Source organism: Cupressus sempervirens, chromosome 7, assembly GCF_028749045.1.
Source record: "Cupressus sempervirens isolate cs-2001-9-10 chromosome 7, ASM2874904v1, whole genome shotgun sequence".
In the NCBI taxonomy this organism is placed as follows: domain Eukaryota; kingdom Viridiplantae; phylum Streptophyta; class Pinopsida; order Cupressales; family Cupressaceae; genus Cupressus; species Cupressus sempervirens.
The window spans coordinates 774,308,704-774,334,947 of NC_143124.1; the positions used below are offsets into that span (position 1 = coordinate 774,308,704).

Genomic DNA, 26,244 nt, shown 5'->3' on the forward strand with positions numbered 1-26,244 from the left:
AAAAACTACTTAGAGTAGCACAAGTATTCAACATTTCAATAGGAGTTTCCTCTTTTTCCCAACACCCAAATATGATCTCCACCTCAATAAGAGATTTCTCTACCTCCATAGGAGCAATGAACTTAGAAGCTAGGGGTAAGAGCTAGGCCATCTCCATAGGATGTAACAATCATCTCCACACCAAAGTGTTTAGTTGTAAAGTCATCTTTTCTTCACCATTTGAAGTACATAGTCTATACATGCTCTAATGAAGGACCACACCACCCTTACCAACCCACAAATAAAATAAAAAATAATATGGAGATAAAGAGGTGACAAAATGCTTCATAAAATATGATTTTATTATACTTGAAAATCCTTACAACATTAACAAGATGATATCATAGATATAAATTCTTCCAAAATAAGTTTACAAATGCTTCAACATAAGACAACTCCCAAATAAGAGCTTCCAAAAGAAGAGTCTTCACACCAAGAGCTTCATGAAGAATAATTTCCCAACTAAGATCTTTCACCTCCAAAGCTTGCTTACAAGAAGAGATCACACCATGAGAGTTTGCACTTGAAGAGCTTATCCTTGAAGAACTTACACTTGAAGAGCTTGATTACAAATGATCGTATGTCTTGCTTAAATAGACACTTACTATCCAAGATATTACAAACACAACCCATATGGGACAAAAGATAAATACAACTACAATAAAACAAATATTAAATTCCCACCCAAATACAACTAAGCACCACCATGTGGCCAATTAGAAAATTACATTTCCTTTGTGGATCACAATAAAAATTAAATGCATGATTTAAGGAACTTTCAAAAATTTTCTAAGATGCCACCAACACACCTCGATAAATGGAATGACAACTATTTTTCTTATTTTTCTATTTATGCCACCTATGCACCTTGAAAATACAAATTCCTTTTTCCCCTATTTTCCCTTTTTTTCATTTTTGATTTATTTTCCTCTAATTTTTATCACTTTCTCTTTCCTCAACAATTTTTTTAAAAAACTTTCAACATGCCTCCTTTTATTTTTTATGCAAGATGCTCCTACATTAGACACCCATGGTAGGAAAAAGTTTGTGAATATGAATTCACAAAATGAAGCAGCTGACAATGAAAATTTTTAAATTCTTTTCTTCTCTTCCAACACCTTGTTGGAACAAGTATCCATTGGTGATAAATTATTTTCTTCCTTCATGTCCAACATCTAGATAGAACAATTGTCTGCTACTAAAAATACTCCTCTACAATGAACTTTGTCCAAGTATAAATCTCATCCTCTAATCTTGTTGAATTAAATACACTTGTAATAAACTCAACAATGCCATACCAATCTTCCTTTCCATACCAAACTTCACTAACAAGATCCTCATGCAAATTGTCATCATCTTTCAAATTCATCTCAAAGCCAACATCCCATAATTCATATAAATTGACCTCTTTCACTTCTTCATCTTTGATTTCTTCTTCCATGTCTTCAACGAGGCAAGTAATTACTTCGTTTGTTTGACTTCTAACCAAGGAATTGTATGCATCCTCTACTGCTGCAATCTTCATCTTCTTCTAGCTCACAAATCTTTTCATCTCCATGCTCTTCATCTTCTTCAACTTCAGGTTCACAAATATATGTATCTTCATCCTCTTGCTCTTCTTTTGTATCGCATGTGTGATACTCCACTGGACCTTTCTTTTCCACATCCAAGAAATTGTCAACATCTCTTTTCTAGTGATGCTTTCTTCTCTTTTATAACTCTACTTCTAATTCATTCACTTGCTTCTATAAATCAAAGAATGCAACTTCTAATGCCTCTTGATTTCTTGCTCTAATTTTCTCAAGTCTAGGAAATCGCAGAATCCATCCAATCACAAAAGTCATCTTCTTCTTCTCCATAATCAAGTCTTCATAAGGAAAATATCATGAAGCGCAAGAACCTCATAGAAACTACCTCAGAATCGATGATCTATCTACACAATAAAGAACTCCTTTTTGAAAAACTTTACCCAACTCAAGGTCTTGATGCAAACTACCTCACGTTCGGTGATCTATCCACACACTCAAGAACTCCTTCTCTGATACCTTTTGATGAAGAGCCACACCACCCTTACCAACTAATAATAAAAAATAATAATAATACTGATGCAAAGAGATGACAAAATTTTTTCCAAATCATACTTTTATTATACTTGAAAATTCTTACAACATCAACAAGATGATATCATAGATATGAATTCTTTAAAAATAAGTTTACAAATACTTTAGCATAAGAAAACTCCCAAATAAGAGCTTCCACATGAATATTCTTCACACCAAGAGCTTCACCAAGAAGAATTTTCCACCTATGATCTTATACACTAAGATTTTTCACCTCCAAAGCTTCAGATTACAAGAAGAGATGACACCATGAGAGCTTCACTATAAGAGCTTATACTTGAAGAACTTACAGTTGAAGAGCTTCTACTTGAAGATCTTGATTATAAATGCTCATATGCCTTGCTTAAATAGGTACTTACCATCCAAGATATCACAAACACAAACAATGTTGGACAAAAGGTAAATACAACTACCTTAAAACAAATATTGAATTCCCACCAAAATACAACTAAGCAACACCATGTGGCCAATTAGAAAATTATATTTCCTTTGTTGATCACAACAAATATTAAATGCATGATTTAAGGAACTTTCAAAAAATTTCTAAGATGCCACCTACACACCTCAATAAATGGAATGGCAACTATTTTTCTTATTTTTCTATTTACAACACCTATACACCTTGAAAATAGAATTTCCTCTTTCCCCCCCTTTTCTGTTTTTTTAAAAAAAAATTCCTCTAATTTTCATCACTTTCTCTCTCAACAAATTTCCTTTAAAAAAAAACTTTCAACATGCCCAGTTTTATTTGTTATGCAAGATGATCCTACATCATGCTCTCTCCAGCCAAATCTCTTAAAATAAGAAAGAGATACACACAAACAATGGGAGAGTACCCACTAAACACATTCCTAACCACTTTCCTCTAGCAACTAGCTACCTCCATAAGCTTTGTCCCCACCTCAATAGGGTCGCCCACCTCAATAGGAAAAAGGAGCATGTAATAACAGAACATAGGAAACCTCCATTACACATGCATACAAAGATCTGAAAAGGCTTCCTTAACCATATTTGAGTCCCAAATAGAGGAAGCATTCACCTTAGAGAAAGAGAAACTAAAGCACTCCATGAAGAAATAAACACCAAGCAAAAAGAGAATCCCAAAATGATGGACAAAAATGCCCAGCCAAGGGGAGTTAACAACAATAAAATCCCTTAAAAAGAAAACCAGCCTAAGGAAAACACCCCCAACAACAAAAGTAGCACTAGGGACAAGGGTTACATTTCCCTTGCAGATCAGTCCATCAACATCCAAAACCCTAGGGTTCACATGGGCCCCATGAACAATAATAGGAGGCCCCAAGGGGATGCACTACCGATGAAGTCACTATACAAAGTCATCCAAACCAAACCAATATGTACCCTCATCTCTGACAAAATCCAAATACAACAGAGCCCACTAGAGGTAGAGAACAACAATACACCTGGGACAAAAGACCCCATACATCCAAAACTTGAAGTGGGGAATAAGAGTGCCAGCAAAAAAAACCTTCACCAACAAACCCCAACCCCTTATAGAGGTCCAACCAATGCACAACCCAAAAAAATTCCAAGCACCAACATGGGACCTTCCATCTCCAATCCCCACCCATAAGAGCCAAATCCCTCTAGTGTGTTGAGAAGAGTCACTAAAAGAAACCTATTCTTGAGCAACAAACACCCACTAAAAAATAGAAAAACTACTCCATCGTGCACCTGTGAGATCCACCCTCAAAAAATGAGAACACCCAACAGAGCTAGAGGGAACCAACACAAAGAAGGAATATTTTGTTACACACTTATTTACCACTATAGTTAATATTAACCTTAGGGATAGAATTAGGGTTAGGGTTAGCATTAGGGTTAGGTTTGGAGTTAGGGTTAGGGTTTGAGTTATGATTAAGGTTAGGGCTAGAGTAATGGTTATGGGTATGGTTATGGTTAGAATTATGGTTAAGGTTGATATTAGAGTTATGTTTATGGTTAAGATTAGGGTTAGAGTTATGATCATTGTAGGGTTAGAGTATTCCTTATGGATAGGGTTAGGGTTATAGTTAGGGTTAGTGTGAGGGTTAGGGTTTGAGCTAGGGTTAAGGTTAGAGTTAGGGTTAGGTTTAGGGTTTGGTTCAAGATTAAAATTAGGGTTAGGGTTAGGACTAGAGTCCAATTATGGTAGAGTTAGATTTAGGGTTAGAGTTACGGCTAGGGATAGGGTTAAGGTAAGAATTAGGATTAGAGTTAGGGTCAAGGTTTGGATTAAATTTAGGGTTAGGGTTAGGGTTAGAGATAGGACTATAGAAAGAGTTAGGGTATGGGTTGGGGTTAGAGTATGGGTTGAGGTTAGAGTTAGAGTTAGGGTTAGGGTTATAGTTTGAGTTATGGGTAGAGAGAGCATTAGAATTAGTATTGGTGTTTAACATTTGAGTTAGAGTTAAAATTTGAGTTAGGGTTAGAAATATGGTTAGGATTAGGGTTTGAGTTACCATTAGAGTTAAAATGTTATAGTCTAACATAGACATATGGTTAGGGTTAGAGTTACCATTACAGTTAATGTTAACCTTGGTGATAGAATTAGGGTTAGGGTTAGCATTGGGGTTAGAGTTGGAGTTATGGTTAGGGTTTTAATTATGGGTAAGGTTAGGGTTATGCTTATGGTTATGGTTAGAGTTAGAACTATGGTTAAGGGTTGGATTAGAGTTATGTTTATGGTTAAGGTTAGGGTTAGAGTTATGGTCATGGCTAATGTTAGGGTTAAAGTAATGGTTATGGTTATGGTTCGAGTAAAGGTTGGGGTTATAGTGGGGTTAGGGTTAGGGTTTGAGTCAGGGTTAAGGTTAGAGTTAGGGTTAGGGTTAAGGTTTGAGTCATGATTAAATTTAGGGTTAGGGTTAAGGTTAGAATTCAATTATAGTAGAGTTAGATTTAGGGTTAGAGTTAGGGGTAGGAGTAGGGTTAGGGTTAGGGTTAAAGTTAGGATTAGAGTTGGGGTTAGGGTTAGGGTTAGAGATAGGGGAAGAGAAAGGGTTAGGGTTAGGGTTAGGTTTATAGTTATGGTATGAGTTAGGGTTAGAGTTAGAGTTAGGGTTATAGTTGCAATTATAGTTTGAGATAAGAGTAGAGAGAGCATTAGAATAAAGGTTGGGGTTAGGGCTAGGTTCAGGGTTTGACTTTGAGTTAGTGTTGGAGTTAGGGTTAGAGTTTAAGTTTGGGTTAGAGGTAGGATTAGAATTAGGGTTAGGGTTAAAGTTACATTAGAATTAATGTAATGGTTAGGGTTTGAGTTAGGGTTAATGTTAGAGTTATGGTTAGGGTTAGAGCTTTGAGTTAGGGTTAGTTTTAGAGCTTTGAGTCAGGGTTGGGGTTGGAGTTAAGGTAAGGGTTAAGGTTAGGTTTAAGGTCCAATTATGCTAGAGTTAGATTTAAGGGTAGAGGTAGGGGTAGGGTTACAGTTAGGCTTAGGGTTAGAGTTAGAGAAAGGGTTATGGTTAGGGTTAGGTTTGTAATTAGAGTTAGGGTAATATATAGAGTTAACATCAAGATTAAGGTTAGGGTCAGGGTTAAGGTTAGGGTTAGGTTTATAATTAGAGTTAGGGTTATATATAGGGTTAGCATCAAGGCTATAGTTAGAGTCATGGTTAAGGTTAGGGTTAGGTTTATAATTAGAGTTAAGGTTATGTATAAGGTTAGAATTAGGGTTATAGTTAGAGTGACAATTAAGGTTAGTGTTACAGTACAACTATTCACGTTAAGTAATAAGTGAAACTTGAAATATGTGAATTAAATATATGGAGGGTATTTTTTTTAGGGTTAACGGAAGGGCAAGAGTTAGGGTTAGGATTTGAGTAAGGGTTAAGGTTAGGGTTAGAGTTACGATTATGGATACTGTTAGAGATAGGGTTAGGGTTTGAGTTTTCTTTAGTGTTTTACTTAGGGTTAGTTTTGGGGGTAGGCTTGCAGTTAGATTTAGGGTTAGAGTTAGGGGTAGGGTTAGGGTTAGGATTAGTCTTAGGGTTAAGGATTGGATTAGAGTTAGGGTTAGGATTAGAGTTAGTGATAGGGGTACAAAAAGGATTACAATTAGGGTTAATGTTAGGGTTATGCTTATAATTAAAGTTTGGATTATATTTAGGGTTAACATTAGGGCTATAGTTAAAGTAGGGTTAAAGTTAAACTCATGGTTAAGGTTAGAGTTACTACAGAATTAAGGGAAGGGTCAGAATTAGGGTTAGGTTTTGAGTCAGGGTTAAGGTTAGGGTTAGTGTTATGGTTATGGTTAGCATTAGTGATAGTGTTAGCATTATGATTATCACCTAAGTCAGGGCTAGGGTTAGGGTTAGGGTTAGGACCTATTATATTGATTGAGTTATGGATAGATGTAAGGCTTAGAAAACATGATTAGAGAAACGGTTACATTTAGAAGTTTTCTTAGGGTCACAATTATAGTTATTAGGCAAGTAAGGATTGGTATTTTAGATTATATCTATTATTATATAAGGTGCCCTATATAATAATAAGTATATTCTCATGATCATGGATAAGGTTCTAGGGAATGAAGTAGGACCATGGTTAGAGTTAGAGTTAGTGTTAGGTTTACAGTTAATATTAGGGTTAGATTTTGACTTATTATTAGGGTTATTATTATTTTTAGAGTTACATTTAGGAGGGCATCTTATTCTCCCTACACATGCCTCTTAGCATAATAGAGCAATATAAGGATTACGATGTTGCTGAAGTAGTTTTATAATTTTATTAGTTACATTTATAAATAGACTATTGGTTAATGATAATTATTCTTAGCATGAATAGTGTACAATGAAAGGATACTAAATTTTATTGAGATAATCATTACACTTAGAATTTGTATAAAATGAATATTATGCTTTAGAGTAGCTTAATAGTTAGAAATAGCACATCAATTTTATACACAATTTAATGATGAACATATTAGTGATATATGTCATGTAAAAGCTTTAATATTACAAACACAAAGGTCAAGGTAACATGTTTGAAATGTTTGCATGTATACTTGAGAAGAATTTGAACTAAAAAGTGAAATCAATTGTTATTATTCTGATACACAGATGAATGGAGAACTATATCGCCTATTACAATTATTTAGAAGAAGGAATAAGTGAAAATTTAAATATGTGGAATCATTATATGGACCACATGTACAATTCTACATAATGATGTATGTACATCGCATATTCTTCAGAGATTAAAATCATATTATGACCTTTGTTTGTAAAATGATCGTCATAGACCTCTTTCATCTTAGGTGGTAACATATCTACTTTTGCATATGTGTTACATATGTATTTGACAACATATTCCATCTCAGTTATCTCTACCTCTTGTACATGATCAATTGATAAAGCAACATTCTCAAGAGCTTTAACCATAGATGCATGACACTCTTTAATTATTCATACAAACTTCTTAAGCTCTATCTAAAAAGAATCATTTGATCCTACAAAAGAAATTTGGCTCATGTTGAAAATGCTTAACTATCTATTAGAGGTTGGCATGCTTGAAACAATGAATCAAAAAAAATTTAGAAAGCATTACCACCAATAAAAAAGAAAAGAACATGTACACTTAACTGAATGGATATAAATTTTAAATCAATAATGGTTTTGAAAAAAATTATAGCTCACATAGGATAATTAAATGTGGAGAAAATTAATATAAAAACCATATTGCATTAAAAATTTTAATAAAATTTTCTATATGGGGACATGGTAATATTATGACCATTCATAGATAGTGAAGAATATATGAACATACTTTCAGATATTAAGTAGCAATGTATTGGTTGAAAGTCATAAAGCACGATTATTACGATTTATTTCAATTGAAGTGTCTTTCTAATTTGAATTAATGTTATAACTACCTTAATTTAAGGACTCAGTTGATGGTCATAGTTAATTTTAGAAATGAGAGAATTAGTATAATGAAATTTCAGCCTAATGGAACTTGACCCCATTAAAATGTGCAAATAATGAGGTTATCATGTTGCATTGTGCATATCCAATTTTAGTTGTCATTAACTGTGGATTTCACTCCCATGTTGCAATGTTTCTAGGACACATTCTATAGATGGAGAGCCTTCATAGTCAATGTTTAGTTGATTCTTTGTATTTTGTAGGATGCTCATGTATGTCACTTGGTTGCACTTAAACATGTTGTACTTCACACCTTTGTGCATCTCAAAAGACCCTCTCAGAAGTACGCCAATGATAAAATTTATGCAACAAATACTTCTAACCTTCTTTTGCTATAAGTTTTCCTATTTCCTTGATTTAACTTTATTTGTTGTTGTTCTCTTTAATTTTATGTCTTTTGTTGTTGTTGTTGATGTCTGTGGTATTGTCTTTGGTATTCTCTTCTTGCCTCTGATTCAAAATTTAAACTAGGTCTCACCATAGCTAGTAGAAAATTAATATGAGTGAATTAAACTGTATTTTTCATATAGTATTAGTAAACTTCATTTATTAAAATGTATTTATGATTTATTTAAGTGATACTTTATTTAGTAGACATAAGAAAAATTATTGCAACAAAGATTACTATATAAGTAGTTAAATTTATATATAATGATTTTGTGAATGATAAAAAGTAAAATTTAAAATGAGTAAAATTAAAGTATTCATAAATGAAGAATATATATATATATATATAAGAAAAATAAATAAAACACATTTGTAATCTAATTAAATAATGATATAATATATACTCAATATAAGATTCATCTACTTTAAATAAATCATTAACTTTAATAAAATACATATTTTATTGATATGGTGGCATTGTAATCCACATTAATGCTAAAATTTAATTATAAAACATGAAAATATAACTACTTTGGAACATGCAAATGTAAAACTATTATGAAACATTCAAATCTAACACATGTAAACCAAAACAACTTTGGAATATGCAAATCTAAAAGTAACATGAAAGATGCAAATCTAAAATAAATTTGAATCATGCACACTTAAAATATGCAAATGAAAACTATTGTAAAATATATAAATCAAATAGATTTTAAATGCAAATCTAAACAATTTTGAATAGAATTCTAAATCTAAATGAAACTAATTAAAATCTAAATCTAGAATCAAAGTTGAATATTATAACTAATTTTGAATCTAAATCTAAATCTAAATGACAATCTAAATAAATAAATAAAAAATAGAAAATAGAAATCTCATGTGCAAAAAACTTACTCCAAAATTTTAATCTACTCCTCTTCAAAAGCTCCAATCTAGTCCTCTAATAATTGCCACGTCTTCCTTCTTACAAAAACATACAATGAAAATGAAATGAGAAGCCTTTGTTTTAAATTCTTCCACTCTCCACAAAAAACAAGCACGAAGGTGCATGCAAAATTATATTCAACAACAAAAAAAATATTTAAATTTTCAATAAAATTATTTTGGCCCTATTTTTTTGGGTCCTAATATTTCGAGCCCTATATTTCTGAGTCCTATTTTTTTGAGCCCTATTTTTTTATGCCTATTATTTCTACATCCATTTAGCTTGCTATTATTTTGAACAACGTTTTTTCAGGAATATTTTTTTTATTTTATGATTTAATAATTTAATATTTAATTTAAAAGTTTGTAATTGCTCTTTTTTTTGTCTTAACAGAGAATATTTTTCACATATTCTTGGGATTTCCATTTGTGCTCCCATTCCATAGAACACCTCTGGCATAATTATATTATTCAATAATTTTCTTTTTCTTAAATGTTGCTTTTAGATATCATTTTCCATATTTTTTACACTCTAAATTAAAGTTTTATAATAGTTCACTACAATCTTAATTGTATATTAATTTTTATAAAAATTAGAAAACAAAAGAGGATTTTTATTTTCTTTTATTCATAAAATCCATAAATGGAGTACACTTGCTTTGAGTTTTGCAGTCCCATTTGAATAAAATATCCATGTGCACTGCACTTATAGATCCATTTTCTTTTACATCACATCCCGCTTGACTAAAGAAAGCAATATGACAAGATGTCCATTTTTTGGCATAGCCTTTCACATTACTAACCCTAATGGAAAGCTAAAACAAAGGTCCATTTTTTGGGCATAACCTCTGGTACAGATTTCTATTGGCACAAAGGTTAAAGAAACAAATAGAGGAGTGAATAATAAAAGAAGATTCTTGTATGGTATAATTGTAGAAGCTACATCATGGGCTATACTGTATCTCTTATCCTAGCCAAGAGGACCATTTGGATGATCCTCAAATATATATTTGTCAAGACTTTCGTTGCCCATAAATTCTTAGACCAAAAGTCTTTACCCCTTTCTTGAAGATTGATGCATGCACGACTTCTTAGGATATTAACTTCAACTTCACCATTTTCCTTCATTCCAGTTTCACAATTTTTTTTAGATTGCATATAGTTTATTCCATTAGTTCATATTTGAAATAATTGTTCAATACATGATCCTTGGCATGAAAGCATTATAAATTTCCTACGATCATGCATTTCTTTAGGTTAGATATAATAGCATAAGTTCTGTTATAAACAGTCCCTCTCCAGCATAGGTTTAAAAAAGACTTTTGCATTTAATAAAGAGCAGATTATGTGTCATCTAATTGTAGTATTAAGTCTAGAATAGCCATTGTAGGTTTCTCCAAGAGAGTTTCCCTTTGCATAGGTAGTTTTTACCAATAAATACATATTGTTGCAATACATTTCTTGTAATGAGAATAAATTTCAATTTAAATTTAATTCTCTACTGTAAAAAATAGAGTTATTCCCTTCTTTCATATATTCTCTATATGGTTGAAATTTTTATTATTATTATTGGTTTATTTGTTTGAGTATTGCTTTTTCTCTTTAGATCATTCTACATTTGGTATGAGAGTTGAAGGTGTTTGGAAGACAACAACATAGCAAACAATTTACATATTCCATATTTTTATGGAGTTGATTACCAATATTGGTCAATCAAGATGAAGACATTTTTAATTGAAAAAGATTATTGGGAGATCATTGAATGTAGAGATATGCAGAGCCCGTAGATTGGGATACTCTCCAACCTAATGATAGGAGATTGAAGAAAGAAGTTGAGAAGAATAATGCAATGACATTGTTTCACATTCAAATGGCTCTTGAGAAGAGCTTGTCTCCTAGAATTGCTCATGCACAGACAGAAAAAGAGACCTAGAGGACTCTAAAAGATTCTTTCCATGGAAATGATTAGATAAAGGTTGTAAAACTACAAACCTTGAAAAGAGAATATGAGAACTTGAAGATGAAGGAAACAAAGAATGTGGGAGATTTCTATATGAGAGTGAAAGATGTGATTCATAAAATGGCCACTTTATGTGAAGCTATGAGTCAAGAGAATGTAATATAGAAGGTATTAAGATCTCTAACCCCAAGATGGAATATTGTATCAACTATTATGGAAGAATGCAAAAATTTTGTAACCATGGAGTATGATGAGTTGGTTGCATCTCTCATATCACATGAGGATAGAATAAGGGACATGTCTATCAGCCTTAATGAGAAGGTTTTTGCTTCCCAGTTGAAAATCAAAGAATGATGGGGCTAGCAATAGAAATAACAACAACAAAGGCTTAGGAATGGATAAAAATCAGAATTATTCAAGAGAACCAAAGGAAGAGGAGGTTCTCCAAGAGGAAGAGGCAGAGGTATATTTGATAAAAGGAACATCCCATGATATCATTGCAATAAGTATGGACACTTTGAGAGAGTTTGGGGACTGAAATTAGTGGATGTTGTGGCCAAAAGAGACATGGATGTCAGACAAGGGAAGGTATGGAAAGTGTTCAAGATATCTATTATACTCTAAATTTGAAGCATAATTTATTGAGTGTTGGGAAGCTATGTGAGAAGAACTGTAGAATTGTATTTGAGAATATGAAATGTACTATCTATGATAAGAATCAGAGAAATAAAGTGATTATAGTTGTTCTTATGACAAAGAATAGGATGTTTCCTTTGAAGTTTGGTGATAATGACACTCAACTTGTCAATATGGTGTATAAGGATAAAAATTGGTTATGGCATCTTAGGTATGACCATTTGAATTTTAATAGTTTGAAGATTCTAACATCAAATGCATTGGGTCTTGGATTGGCTAAGGTTGAAGAGCATAAATAGATTTGTGAAGGGTATGCAAAAGGGAAGCATGCAAGGGCATCATTTCCAAAAGGCAATGCATGGAGGGCCCAACACCCACTTCATCTTATTCATTCAGATATTTGTGGTCCAATGCAAACACAAAGCTTGAGTAAGTCATCATATTTCATTACTTTTATTGATGATTACTCGCTCATGTGTTGGGTGTATTTTTTGAACACTAAGGATGAAGCCTTTGATAAATTCAAGAGGATTAAAGCTTGTGTAGAGAATGAGAAAGGGAGCATGATTAGATATTTGAGATTAGATCGTGGAGGAGAGTTTTGCTGAAAAGAATTTTAAAATTTTGTGAGATGAATAGGATCAAAAGACAACTCACAACTGCATATACACCTCAATAGAATGGAGTGGCTATAAGAAAGAATCGTACTATGGTAGAAATGACAAAGAGTATGTTACAAACCAAGGGTTTGAACAATTATTATTGGGATGATTTAGTTGGTACAACCATATATATTCTCAATAGGAGTCCTACAAGTGCCTTGATTAAGATGACTTCATATGAAGTATGTTATGAGAAAAGGTCTAATGTAAATCATTTAATTTTTTTTGGTTGTTTGGCTTATATTCACATTGCTAATCAGAATAGGGAAAATCTAGATGCTAAAAGTGAATAATGTATTTTTCTGGCTTACAATGAAGAAAGTAAGGTTTATAAATTGTATAATCCTATAACTAACAAGCTTGTAAATTCAAGAGATGTGACTTTTTATGAAGGGTGATTTTATGGTAATAAAAAATGCCATGTTGAAAAGCCAAAATTAGTTTTGGATGATGATATTATTGTTGATAATGACAACGAGCAGCCAGCTAATGGGTCTATTTCAAGATCACCAAGCCCACCAAGTAACCCCTCACCAATTTCAACAGTTAGTGCATCCTCAAGACCTCCAAGAAAGGTAAGAAGATTAAGTGATATCTATGAGAGGTGTCAAAATCAAGTGCATGAAGAAGATCTAATATGAGAGATAGTAAATTTTGCATTACTTGCTAAAGCTGATTTTGATCCATCATGTTTTGAAGATGCATGTGCTAATGAGGTTTGGATGCAAGAAATGAATGAAGAGATGGATTCCATTCATAGGAATGGGACATGGGAGCTTGTAGAGATTCCACATGAGAAGAAAGATTGGCACAAAATGGGTCTACAAGACCAAGTATAATAGTGATGGGAGTGTTGAAAGATACAAGGCAAGATTGGTTTCTAAAAGTTTCACTCAATGGTATGCCATTGATTATGAAGAAACTTTTGCACCAGTAGCAAGACAAGAAACTATTAGAATGCTAATCTCAAAAGAAATTGATTATTCATCACATGGATGTGAAAAGTGCCTTTTTGAATGGGTACTTAGAAGAAGAAGTATATGTGGGACAGCCGCAAGGTTTTGAGATTCAAGGCAAAAAAGATCATGTCTACAAGTTGAAGAAGGTTTTGTATGGCATCAAGCAAGCACCATGTATATGGTATGCAAGAATTGATGGATATTTTTAGTAGAATGGCTTCCAAAGAAGTAAGAGTGAACCTAACCTTTACTACAAACAAGAAGGTAATGATATTCACATTGTGAGTTTGTATGGTGATGATTTTCTATATATGGGTAGTAGTTCAAAGATGAAAGATGAATTCAAAGTTGCTATGATGAATGAGTTTGAGATGAAAGATTTAGGTCTCATGAAGTATTTTCCTAGCATGGAGGTTTATCAAGATAAAAATGAAATTTTTATTTGTCAAGAAAAGTATGCAAAGGATATGTTGAAGAAATTTGATATGACTGATTGTAAACCTCTTTTCACTCCAATTGCTCATGGAGTTGTATTATTTAGAGATGATTGTTCTAAAATTGTTGATGAGACATCATATAGAAGCATAGTTGGGAGTTTGATGTTTTTAACACACATAATGCCTGATATTACTTATTTTGTTTCATTGGTCTCAAAGTATATGACAAATCCTTTAGAGGAACATATGAAGGAAGCCAAAAGAATTTTGAGGTATGTGAAAACCACTATAGATTTTGGCATACACTATTCTTCTAATAAATTTGAGCTTGTTGGATTTAATGATTTAGATTGGGGATGCAGTTCCGATGACCAAAAATCTATATCTAGTAATTGTTTTTCTTTGGATTAAGATTTAATTACATGGAGTTCAAAGAAGAAAAGTATGGTCACTCTCTCTTCTACAGAAGTGGAGTATGTTGCAATTACTTCAGTGAGAACATAAGCTTTATGGCTCAGAAAGCTTATTGAAGAAATTGGAGAGATACAGGTTCAGCCCATAGCAATTTTTTGTGACAATTTAAGTGTCATTAAATTGGCCAAGAATCTAGTTCATCACAGCAGGACCAAACACTTTGATTTGAAACAACACTTCGTTAGAGATTTGGTTCAAAATAAAGTGTTTGAGTTAAAGTACATCAGCATAAAGGATCAAATAATAGACATCTTTACAAAGGTTGTTGCAAAAGATCAATTTCTAGCACTCAGAGATCAGATTGTGAGTCCTCTCGGCATCAAGGGGGAGTATGAAGATTGATGCATGCACGACTTCTCAGGATATTAATTCCAACTTCACCATTTTTCTGCACTCCAGTTTCACTATCTTTCGTTAGATTGCATATAGTTTTTTCAATTAGTTCATATTTGAAATAATTGTTCGATGTATGATCCTTGGCATGAAAGCATTATAAATTTCCTATGATCATGAATTTCTTTAGGTTAGATATAATAACATAAGTTTTGTTAGATACAGGCCATTTCCAACATAGGTTTCAAATAGGCTTTTGCATTTAATAAAGAGCAGATTATGTGCCATCTAATTGCAGTAACAAGAAGTTAAGTTGTGATCTTTCTATCAGGTTTTAACCGTGTGATTTTTGAGTCAAAGTCATTGACCCATATTTCATGAGTAATGATTCAACATCAATCCATCTCTCATGAGAATAAATGGAACACTTAACACTCATTGGTTCTAGATGATGCTCACAGGGGTGAAGCACCGGGACTTCCTAGGAGGTAACCCATCCCAGTACTACTCCAGCCTGAGCGTGCTTAACTACGGAGTTTCCTACTTATCAAGAAGTTAAGTCTAGAATAGCCATTGTAGGTTTCTCAAAGAGATTTTGTCTTTGCATATGTAGTTTTTACCAATAAATACATAATGTTGTAATACATTTTTGTAATTAGAATAAATTCCAATAAAAATTTAATTCTCTACTGTAAAAAACAGAGTTATTCTCTTCTTTTGTATATTCTCTGTGTGGTTGAACTTTCTTTGTTTTATTGTGTACTGGTTTATTTGTTTGAATATTGTTGTCGCTCTTTAAATCTGTCTACTTTTCTATGGCACCATCCCAAAGCTCAACGAGATTACAGTGTGTGAGTTTACCATCTATAATCACTTCTGAGTCGTACACTTTTTTCCCTTGTTTCAAAACAGTGTTCATCCTTTTCACAGCCACAGCATGATTTGTGCGCGGAAGTGTGCCTCTGTCCACTTTCCCAAACCCACCTTCTCCAATCTCTTCATTTGGACTGAAGTTTTTTGTAGAGGCGCTGAGGTCATCATAGGAAAACTTCTGTGCAGACTAAATAGCCCTGGCTGGCTATTTGTCCAACTCATCATCGCTCTCCTCTTCAACTGTTTTTGGATCAACTTCTTCTATTGATGGGCATTTTAGTTTCTCCTCGGCCGTCTTTCCCTTGAATTCACCACTGGTCTTCCTACGCCACCATCTCACAAACATAATAGCAGCAGTAATAGAAATGATAAAAACAATGGTGACAATAATGAAGCTGTGATGCTTCTTTTTCCTGATGGGTGCTGGTGTTAGTGTTACGGCTCTGGTCGATGAATCTTGGCTTGAAAAAATCTAGGCATACACAATTTTTGTCTCCATTTCAATCCTAATGGATGCCAAAAGACCAACCTTGATAACCGGGGTGAAGAACTGACTGAGATCCATGTCATACCACAAGACCAGCTTTACCGGTCTCGTTGGGGTAACGCCGCCGGGAGTTTGTAAAATAAAGACTTGAAGCTGTTGCAGAGGAGCATAGTATTACACCCATGAATCCCATTTTTCTCCGTTGTTGAGAACGGCGTCATCTAAAAGATCACTTACTCGAAAAGTTATCATCCGGATCGAAGTCGTCCTCATTTCTGTCGAACTCAACTGCTACAATTTGACTCGTTGAGTTCCCATCTAATTTGGGTTGGAAGAGGCCAAGCCATTCGCCAGATTGAAAGTCGGAGGGAGCGATAAAGAATGTGAGGCCCTCTCCACTTCCATCTACTGCTGCCACACTGAATTGAAAATGTGTAGAAAAACTTGCGGGGGATTGTGAAGGAGTAATGTTGGAGTAGGTTGCCCACCTGAGGCTTGATTGGCTCAGGGTAAGCTGTATTGCATTGCTAGAAATGAATGCATCTACTGACACCCGGATATCTGTTTGAGGGAGGAAATTAAAACTAATGGCGACTAGTCCAAAAATTACACAAAAATCCTGTAGAATGAGATGCCCTTTGTTGAGAAAACTTCAGTTCTTAACGCTCCTCCTTCTGATCCTTACCTATATAGGTGTGGATTAAAAAGGACATCCCCTTTATGACTTTTGATGGAAGTCATCCTAAGATGGGTAGTTCGGTTTTAGGCAAAGAGTTCCTTGAGGTGGAGGGAGTTTGCAGTAAGGATCTGTCTAACATGGATGGAGGCATTAATGGCTAGGCAGATGAAATCTTACAGGATTGTGTTGTGGTTTTCCAAAAGTTGGCGTCCCTTGGTGCTTCTGTGGAGAAGGATCAGTTAGCTTTGATGGAAACCAGCCCTAGGAACCAGTAGGTTTGGTTGTGGCTGACTCCTTGTTCTTATAAACCTAAGCGGTTGATGGCTTCATTCAGACTATTGGAGGTACTTTTTTGGTACCCGTGGAGGATAAGGAAAAGGGGGATTTTTGTTTATCAAATGGCTTAGATATTGAAAGGACTCTTCAAGTGTTCTGGTCGGTGTAATAGGGATGTCCCAGGATGAAAAAGCTAAGTGTCATTTGTTGGATACTTCCTTGGTTGGAGCCAGTGATAGTTTCTTTGGTAGTTTCCTTGGAAGTGTTGTCTGAAACTATCTTTTCTATGAATGCTCTTGATTGTGGGGTTCTAATGGGGGTAGAGAATCTTCTTTCCAACTTAGGGGAGGTGAATTCGTGGGTAGTTGTGATATTGCTATTAGGATTCAACTATGTGATTTTTGAGTCAAAAATTATTGACTGAAGAGGTGAACCCGTGGGTAGTTGTCAACCATACAAGAACCCATAAATTTCTTCTATTAATATGGTTATGAAATATAATCTCAAGTCAAATATTGGAGGAAATAAATATGGTCTAAAGAGTAGGAATAAAATGGACCCAAGAGAATCAGCCAACAAATAGGATACAACAAATAGGAAACAATTTTATACCTAGGAGATCTGTTCCCAAGGTATCAAATGAAGAGAATTTCTTGCAACATAAGAGGGCTATATTCCTCTAATAAATAGGATATTCTGCATAATGTTGTTTGGTATCACAAATGGATGTCTTTCTTATTCAAGAAATAAAACTAACTAAATAAAATGTGAAATATATGGGTATCTTCAAAAGTAGTGAACTTGTTGGTTGTAGTTATATTGCGGCCTCATGCGGTTTTGTGGTTTTATGGAATAATTTTTTAATCCAAGGTGAGGTCCTTTTCTATGTGATTAATATTGCTTGTATTCAGTTCACTCACTTTATAGATACATTTTTATGGGTTTTGTCTAATGTCTATGCCCCTAATTTGAATGTTGGTATAATTTGATTTTGGTAAAGACTAATTTTTTGTAGATAGTCTTTTTATTTGGATCCTTAGTAGGTGATGGGAGATTTTAACTCTCCTCTAAAAGAGAGTGCTAAGTTTGGTGGTGTGATGACCCAATCTCAACTAGACAATAGGCTTGGTCTGATGCATTTTATCAACCATCAAACTCTACTAGTTTCAAGCTTCACAACTTGCTATATACTTGGTCTAACCATAGCATGGGTAATGAGGTAATTCAAGTTAGGCTAGACAGATATTTTACCTCAAGTGATTGGTTGAATCTTTTAAATTTCTCTCTTTCTATGATTTCTAAAATTGGGTCAAATCATTTTTTGATCTAGTAGGTGGTGTATCCATTGGTTGTGAAAAGGAATTTTCCTTTTAGATATGAGAGCATGTGGCTAGAACATCTTGATATTAGGAAAATAATATAAGTGTGGTGGAAGATTAGGGTGAAAGGCTTAACAACATTTAGAATGGTGAAGGAGCTCAATTTTATTAAGGATAAAGTTAAAGTTTGGAATAAGGTAGTTTTCAAGGATATCTTTCTCCAAAAGACCTTTTTTAAGTCAAGGATATATGAAATTTAGTTGGCTATCCAAATAAAGGGAGATTTCTAGGACTCCAAATTGAAATAGGAGGAGTTGTTGGTTAAATTCCTTGATATTTTCATCAAATAGGGAATTTACTGAAGACAGAGATTTAGAAGACCATGGCTTAAGTCGTGTGATAGGAATTAAAGATTTTTTCACTTTATAGCTTCTAAAAATAAAGCATCTAGTAGAATCTCTTCTATTTCTTTGGTTAATGTTGTAAAGCCCTTTGGTTATGATATCTTGGAGGCACTCATGGGCCCAGACGAGTTCCCTATATTCTTTTTTTAGGTTTATGGGAGATGGTGGTGGTTGATATTTGTGATGCAGTGGAGGAATTCCCTAGGTTGAGAAAGTTTCTGAAAGATTTTAATTTTACATTCATTGTCCTTAGTCCTTAGAAATTTGGAACTAATTGTATGAATGATTTCAAACTAATTAGTCTATGCAATTTTGTCTATAAAGTTTTCTCCAAAGTTTTGAGTTTGAGGTTGCTATATTTTTTCTGCTCTACTATCTCTCCCTAACAAAATGGGTTTATTCTTGGAAAAAAAATCTTGGATTCTATCAACAAAGTTCATGAATTTCCTCATTCTAGTTATAAATCTAAATCTTAGGATTTTTTTTTGAAGCTAGATCTTTCAAAGGCTTTTTATTGTGTTGATTAGGCCTTTTTTCTTGAAGTATTGAGATCCTTTAGTTTTGGTAACAATTAGTCCAATTGATCAAATAACTTATCATTACCTAATCAAGTGTTGTCATTTTTAATTGTTCCTCTACCAATTTCTTTATGGCTACTATAGGTATAAGACGATGAGGCATTATTTCTCAGGTTCTCTTTGCAATTAATAATAAATAAAACTTTTGTGCCTAATTGGAGTTTGGGTTTCATGAGTAGGCTGATCAAGAGTCTTCAATCTTCCTCTAAGAATTTGGTTTATTCACATGAGAAGTTTGTGGATGACACAATTTTGATGGGAGAATCTTTGCTTCATGAAGATAACATGTGTAAATATTATCTCCAGCTCTATATGAACATGTTAGGTTAGCTAACTAATTGGGGAAAAAATCTATCTTCTTTATCAATACTTTGATTCCTAGGCAATAAAAATTTGTAAAGATTTTTGTTTTTCAATATGGTAGCCTCCTAGTGGCCTCCATAGATCTTCCTCTTGGTCTAAAGCCTTCAAACTCCTTTTTGTCATCCCTTATTTGCATATTTCATAGAAAAATTTCCAATTGTAAATGAGCTCTCTTGAACTACATGAGAAAAGTTCAACTGATAAAGTGAATGTTACAAAATATGAATGCCTATGCTGTTTGATTTTTCAAGATACTTGGTATGTTCTTGGAGGCTATTGAGAAGATTCAAAGAAGCATCTTATGGATAGGGGCTGAAGATATAAAGAGAATAGCATTGGTGGCATGAGATAATATTTTTAAACAAAAGAAATGTGGTGGCATGGAGATGAGATCTCTAAAATGTTGTTATTTTGCTAAAGAAAATATGGAAAACTTTTGGCGATATAATAGACCATAATAGTGTTGTCAAAATAAAACACCCAATTACTTTCCCTACGCTTCCTAACTTTCTATGTTCAACAATTATGACTTTCTTTCTTCAAGTTTTATGTTGAATGGATCTTCTTTTTGCAATGGTTTTCAGTAGGTTAAAGATACAATAAGTCTTGAAGCTAGTTGGAAAATAGGGAACTATTGTAGTATTAGCTTTTGGAATAACATTTGGCTGATGGAGAGCCCTCTCTCATCGATCGATACCTTTGATCCTTAGAAGGATACATGAGAAATGGTTCTTGGGTTTATGCTTTTCTTACTAATCCTTCATTTTCTCAGCTATAGTTCTCACTTGACCGTGTGCTAATCATGAGATCAAAAAAATATTCTCTCATCTAGGATGGTGATCCATCTAGTGATTTCTTGGTGTTTTATGCAATTGAAGCCCTTCCCCCTAGAAATTCTCTAGTGCAACTTGGGTGTCATTGTAGAATACAATTCTCATCCCCAAAATTAACATCTCTATATGGATGGCACTTCAAAACAAGATCCTAATGCTGGATAACTTGAGAAAAAGAGGTATAGTTTTACCTAATTGGTGTTTTCTATGTGAATCTAGCAAAGAGTTAGTGGATTCCATATTCCTTTCTTGTTCTTATGGTTTAAAAATAAAAATGACCATCTTTTAGAAATGGAACCTTTATTGGATTATGCCAAAAAATTTAAAGGATTTATGGTCGATGTGGAGTGTGAGTCAAGACAATATTGAGGAAAAGCTTATAGTTGTTGCTTACCCTCCATTTCATTTGGAATCTCTAGAAGGAAATAAATAATTGGGTGGTTAGGGATTACTATATGGCTCTCTCTATTTTGGTTGAAAGAATTAAAATGAAGGTAACCAAGAACTACAAGAGAAAGACTAATAGTAAGATATATTTCAAAGAAAGAGGAGATATTGGTCGAAGGGTGGCAATTAAAGCTATTAACAAAGTAAAGAGGGGAAATAACACATGGGATTGTCCTATATAGGGTTGGATTAAAATAAATTTAGCTAGTAAGGCTAAGGGAAACCATGCTATTGTGGGGTGTGGCACCATCCTTAGAGATGAGCATGGGAATATGCTAAAATGTATTGTTCTACCCCTTGGAATTTAGAGTGATTCTTTAGTTGAAGTTATGGGTTTCCTTCATGATTTCAAGTTGGTTTCAAAATACAAAGGAAATATGATTTTGATTAAAGAAGATTCTCAAAATATCCTAAATTTTATTTCAACTATCACCAGTCCTTCTTGGACCATTGAAAACATTATAACATAAGAAAAAAGTGCTATGGTTAACTTTCAAAATGTTTCAATATATCATTTGTATGGTGAAGCCAAATGTGTTACTAACATGTTACCTAGCTTGGTAGTTAGTAGGGGATTCACAACATTATGGAATATGAGGTGAGATTGTATGATAACCTTTACTCATTAATTTATCATGACAAGACAACCAGTAAATTTTTTAATTTTAAAAATCTTTCTATTCATTATGAAAGAGATTTGGAAAACTAAAGTTCATTATTATGGTACACTGATGAGTTGTAACTCAAAATCAATGAGTTCTATACTAATTTTGTGGGTCTTAGTTGCTTGTTCCTTTCTCATCACAGTCAAAACTTATTGCAAAGGTCAACAAAAAGTCTTTATTTCTACAACTAGCAATGTGATAGGAAATTTAAAAAGAAGAGAGCCTAGGAGGTGTGATAAATTGAGAAAAAAGAAGGTTTTGGAGAAATTGGAAAGTCGGGGGTGGGGGTTGGGTGTTGGGTTGGTGCCCTATATGTAAAGAATGAAATATTCTAAGATAGATATAACAAAAATATTCATCAAGGGTTAAAAAGCTGGTATGGTTAATTTGGGAGTAAGAAAGTTGCAATTGACTGTGGATATTATGTCAAGTACTATGGGTTGAGCCCTAAAAGGTAAGAATTTGTAATGAGATAAGAAAGTCTTTGATCTTGTTGTTAGATTTTTTCATAAAAAAGAGGAAAGGAAATTGCTTAAGGAGAATGATGGGGTGTATGCTTTTCTATTTATTAAACTTCTTTGGGAAAAAGTTCTAATAGTGATTATGGAAAATGTGACTCTATATGGGCGTTATGATAGAGCCCACACTTATCATTTTGTCTTACTCAATCATTTTAGATATAAAAAGAGAATTTGTTTTCCTTTCTACATCCTCTATTCTCTCACTCAAAGCATCAAATATTTAAGATGAAATCAAATAAGTTTATTCTTCATAAGAGACTTATGTATTTGAGCAGCTATATTAAGAAGAATGTCCCAGACCCTATCTTGCTAAGTTTTTCAGAGCATAAGGAAAGTTTATGGTTCAAAAGAAACAAAAGAAAAGGAAAAAGAATTATTATAGAAATTGATGCTTCCACCCTTGAGTTAAATAAGATTAAGAAAGGGCTAGTTGACTACACTAAACTTATTCCAAAATGAAAAGGGGAGAGTGAATATGAGGAGAAAAATGATATTTTGAGTGAATAGGGGAAGATGGGCATGGAAACAAAGAAATTTGGAAAAACTGATCAATCTTATCATGTATGGAAATGTTGCTTATACCTACTAATATCCCTTCCTCTCCCCATCCTCTGTATTCTATACAAAAGGAAGTTCCTATGCCTGTTATCAATAGTAAAGCTAAGAAGCCTATAAATTAGGAGGAGAATATTGAGGAAGATGAGAAGGAGGCTATTAGATTGATGGATCATGATGAGTTCCTTGAACATGATATCTCGAGGTCTCCCTAGACCTTGGTTGACAAAATGGGGGAGGGCACTGATTAGGTTTAAAAGGAGAAGGGGAAAGGGATAAGGATAAGGAGAATAGGGAAATTTACATCCTATTCTTGAAATTTTTGATCCATATGAAGTTAGTATCAAATGTTTGGAGGATGAGCTTAGGGATACTAGCATTTATCGATTATTTGGGGTGCTTCAAACTGTGAAATATATAGATCTATGTAATACTTCAAACTAAAGAAATGGTCCTTTAATTATTTCAAGAGACTCAAATTTAAATACAAATCCCTTTGAGATAAAGTTGAAGATATTTAAAGAAAGGGGATCGAAAGAGACTTGAAGGATAAGTCTTAGATGAAGAGAAATAATAATAATTTGGTTGAGGAACTAAATAGGGAAATTGAAAAAATGAATAATGTAATTAAATATCTCACAACCAATTTCAAAAGTTTAATAGAAGCTATTGTGGAAATCTTAAACAAACTCATGGGGAACATTGACTAGGAGGAGGTGGCTTTGATGCTTGTGCTACAACTTGAGGAGCCTGATTTAGGAGGGGACTCTACCAACCCTACAAAATGTACAAAATCTAGTATGTAGAAGAGGTAGAACGAAATTTTAGTGCCTATGAAGAACAAGATCAAGGAAGTGGAAGGTAGAACTAAATAAATATAGGAGAAGTTGAAAGAAAAGGTTATGGACCTAATCTAGGCTCTCGTTTGGGTTGCCCTATCACTCTAGTTTTTCCTTAGTTTTGTTTTCTATTCTAATTTTTGGTTATAGGTGTTATCTGCTAGTTTTTTCTATGGGTGTGCCAGTCCTCTGAGGCACTCTTATTTTGTGGGATTTTAATGTTTAAATTAGTATGCAATACATTTGGGATTCTAGGTCCCCAATAAAAAAATTATTTTAGCCCTTAATTGAAAATAATATAAAAGTGACCATCATATTATTTAGTTGTCTTAGTAGGGAGAAAGGTAATGCAAATCTTAGATTTAGGTTTGGATTAATAATTAAGGCTTTAATTTTAATTTTATTCATTACATGTATCATCATAGTCAACAAAATGAGTTGAATAAGAATATAAATATTTTGATGAGTCAATGAAATAGGTCAAATTAGATCGAAAAGATTTGGCATAGATTTGTAAATTATAATTGGGAGGTTCTACAAATCTATTTTCTTGATTTTTGAAATCTTCAAAATATATTCCATTCAAATCAATGAGGTCTTTAAATTTTATTTTATTTTAAATTGAAATACTTTCACTATCATGACTAGGTTGACAATGGCACTGATATAAAGCTTTGTGATTAATGTATTTAAATTAAGGTTTGAATATGTCTATAAACATAGTAGAAGAAACTAACAACACTTTAAAATTAACCAAATTTAACATCACATAACACTAAGATTCAAAAATGGATTAAAATTATGAGTAGTTCTCAAAATGGATGACAAAGTGGCCACCCTTTTGGCCATTGCTACCACTTGTTCATCAATATTCATAGATGAATTACCGATCTTAATGAAGTATTATTATTTCTATTTTTTTTTTAAATTTCAGTCCAATATCTCTCTTAACAATTATATCCATTGGAGTAATGATATTGGATTGGTTTAGCTAAAGTTGATAATTAGGAAGCATTGCACATAATTGAGTAAAATAAGAGAATTTAGAAAGTAATTATATCTAATATATTTTTGTAAATTGATAATTAACTTCCTTTTCTCATGAATATTAGGCACATGATAAGAAATTTGATCTTGCAAATTATTAAATAATCTACAAATAAAGTTTATTCACTTTTTCTCGAACATCATATTTGCAATACATTAAATTAGTTTAAGAGATCTTAGGAAAAATATTGTTTTGAAATTTTTGAATGAAACAATAGTAAAATTTATCTCATTTGTTGAGAAAGAGGGAAGGGGAAATTTGAAAATACTAATTCATCTATTTTTCAATGGGAAATGATCAAACCTACAACAATTGTTATTCCTCCCTTTGATCATTTTACAACAACAAACGGGTTTTGTCTCAGGTAGATAGATTTTAGATTCGGTCATGATGGTTCATGAAGTGATCCACTCTTTGGAAGCTAGAAAATGAGAAGGGATGCTACTTAAAGTAGACATTTCTAAAGCCTATGATCGAGTTGACTAGACTTTTCTTGATATGGTGCTCAAGGCTTTTGGTTTTGATGTCAAAGTTTGCAAACTGATTTCTCAGCTTAACACTACTTCCTCTCTTGCTTTGTTGGTTAATGGAGCCCCTTTAGATTTTTTCAATCCCTCAAGAGGGCTATGGCAGGGGGATTCTCTCTCACCTATTCTCTTCATTATCCTAGCTGAATGTATGGGAAGGCTTATTGAGAGAGAAAAGAAAGAAGGTAGAATCAAAGGGTTAAAACCTTCATCCAAAAGTGATCCTTTTTCGCATCAGCACTTCGTTGACGATATTATGATGGGGGAAGAGGCTTCTAGGTTGCTCAAGGTCCTCCCTTTGATCATTTTGCAACAACAAACAGGTTTTGTTCTGGGCAAACAGATTTTAGATTCATTCATGATGGTTCATGAAGTGATCCACTCTTTGGAAGCTGGCAAACGAGAAGGGATGCTGCTTAAACTGGACCTTTCTAAAGCCTATGATCAAGTTGATTGGAATTTTCTTGATATGGTACTCAAGGCTTTTGGTTTTGATGTCAAAGTTTGCAAACTAATTTCTCAGCTTGTCACTACTTCCTCTCTTGTTGTGTTGGTTGATGGAGCCCCTTCAAATTTTTTCAAACCCTTAAGAGGGCTACGGTAGGGGGATCCTCTCTCACCTATGCTCTTTGTTATCCTGGCTATATGTATGGGAAGGCTTATTGAGAGAAAAAAGAAAGAAGGAAAAATCAAAGCGTTGAAACCTTCCTCCAAAAGTGATCCTTTTTCACATCAGCACTTCGTTGATGATACTATCATGGGGGGAGAGGCTTCTATACAAGAGGCAAAATCCATGAAGGATGTCCTAGATATCTACTCCAAAGGTTTAAGCCAAATAATTAATTGAGGTAAGAGCTCCTTATATTTTACTAACACTCCAAAGGATAGACAGAGGAAAATCTCTAGGATTCTAGGTTGTAATGTGGGAAATTTTTCCTCTACCTATCTTGGGCTTCCTTTGGGTCCAACTCC

The 26,244-nt window shown here is 33.5% G+C and overlaps 1 pseudogene; it reads right to left on the reverse strand.

The window, feature by feature from the left end:
• The window catches only part of LOC149549608 (L-type lectin-domain containing receptor kinase IV.3-like), a 39,287-nt pseudogene extending 13,880 nt beyond the window's left edge, over positions 1-25,407 (reverse strand).
• Positions 25,408-26,244: the final 837 nt, after the last annotated feature.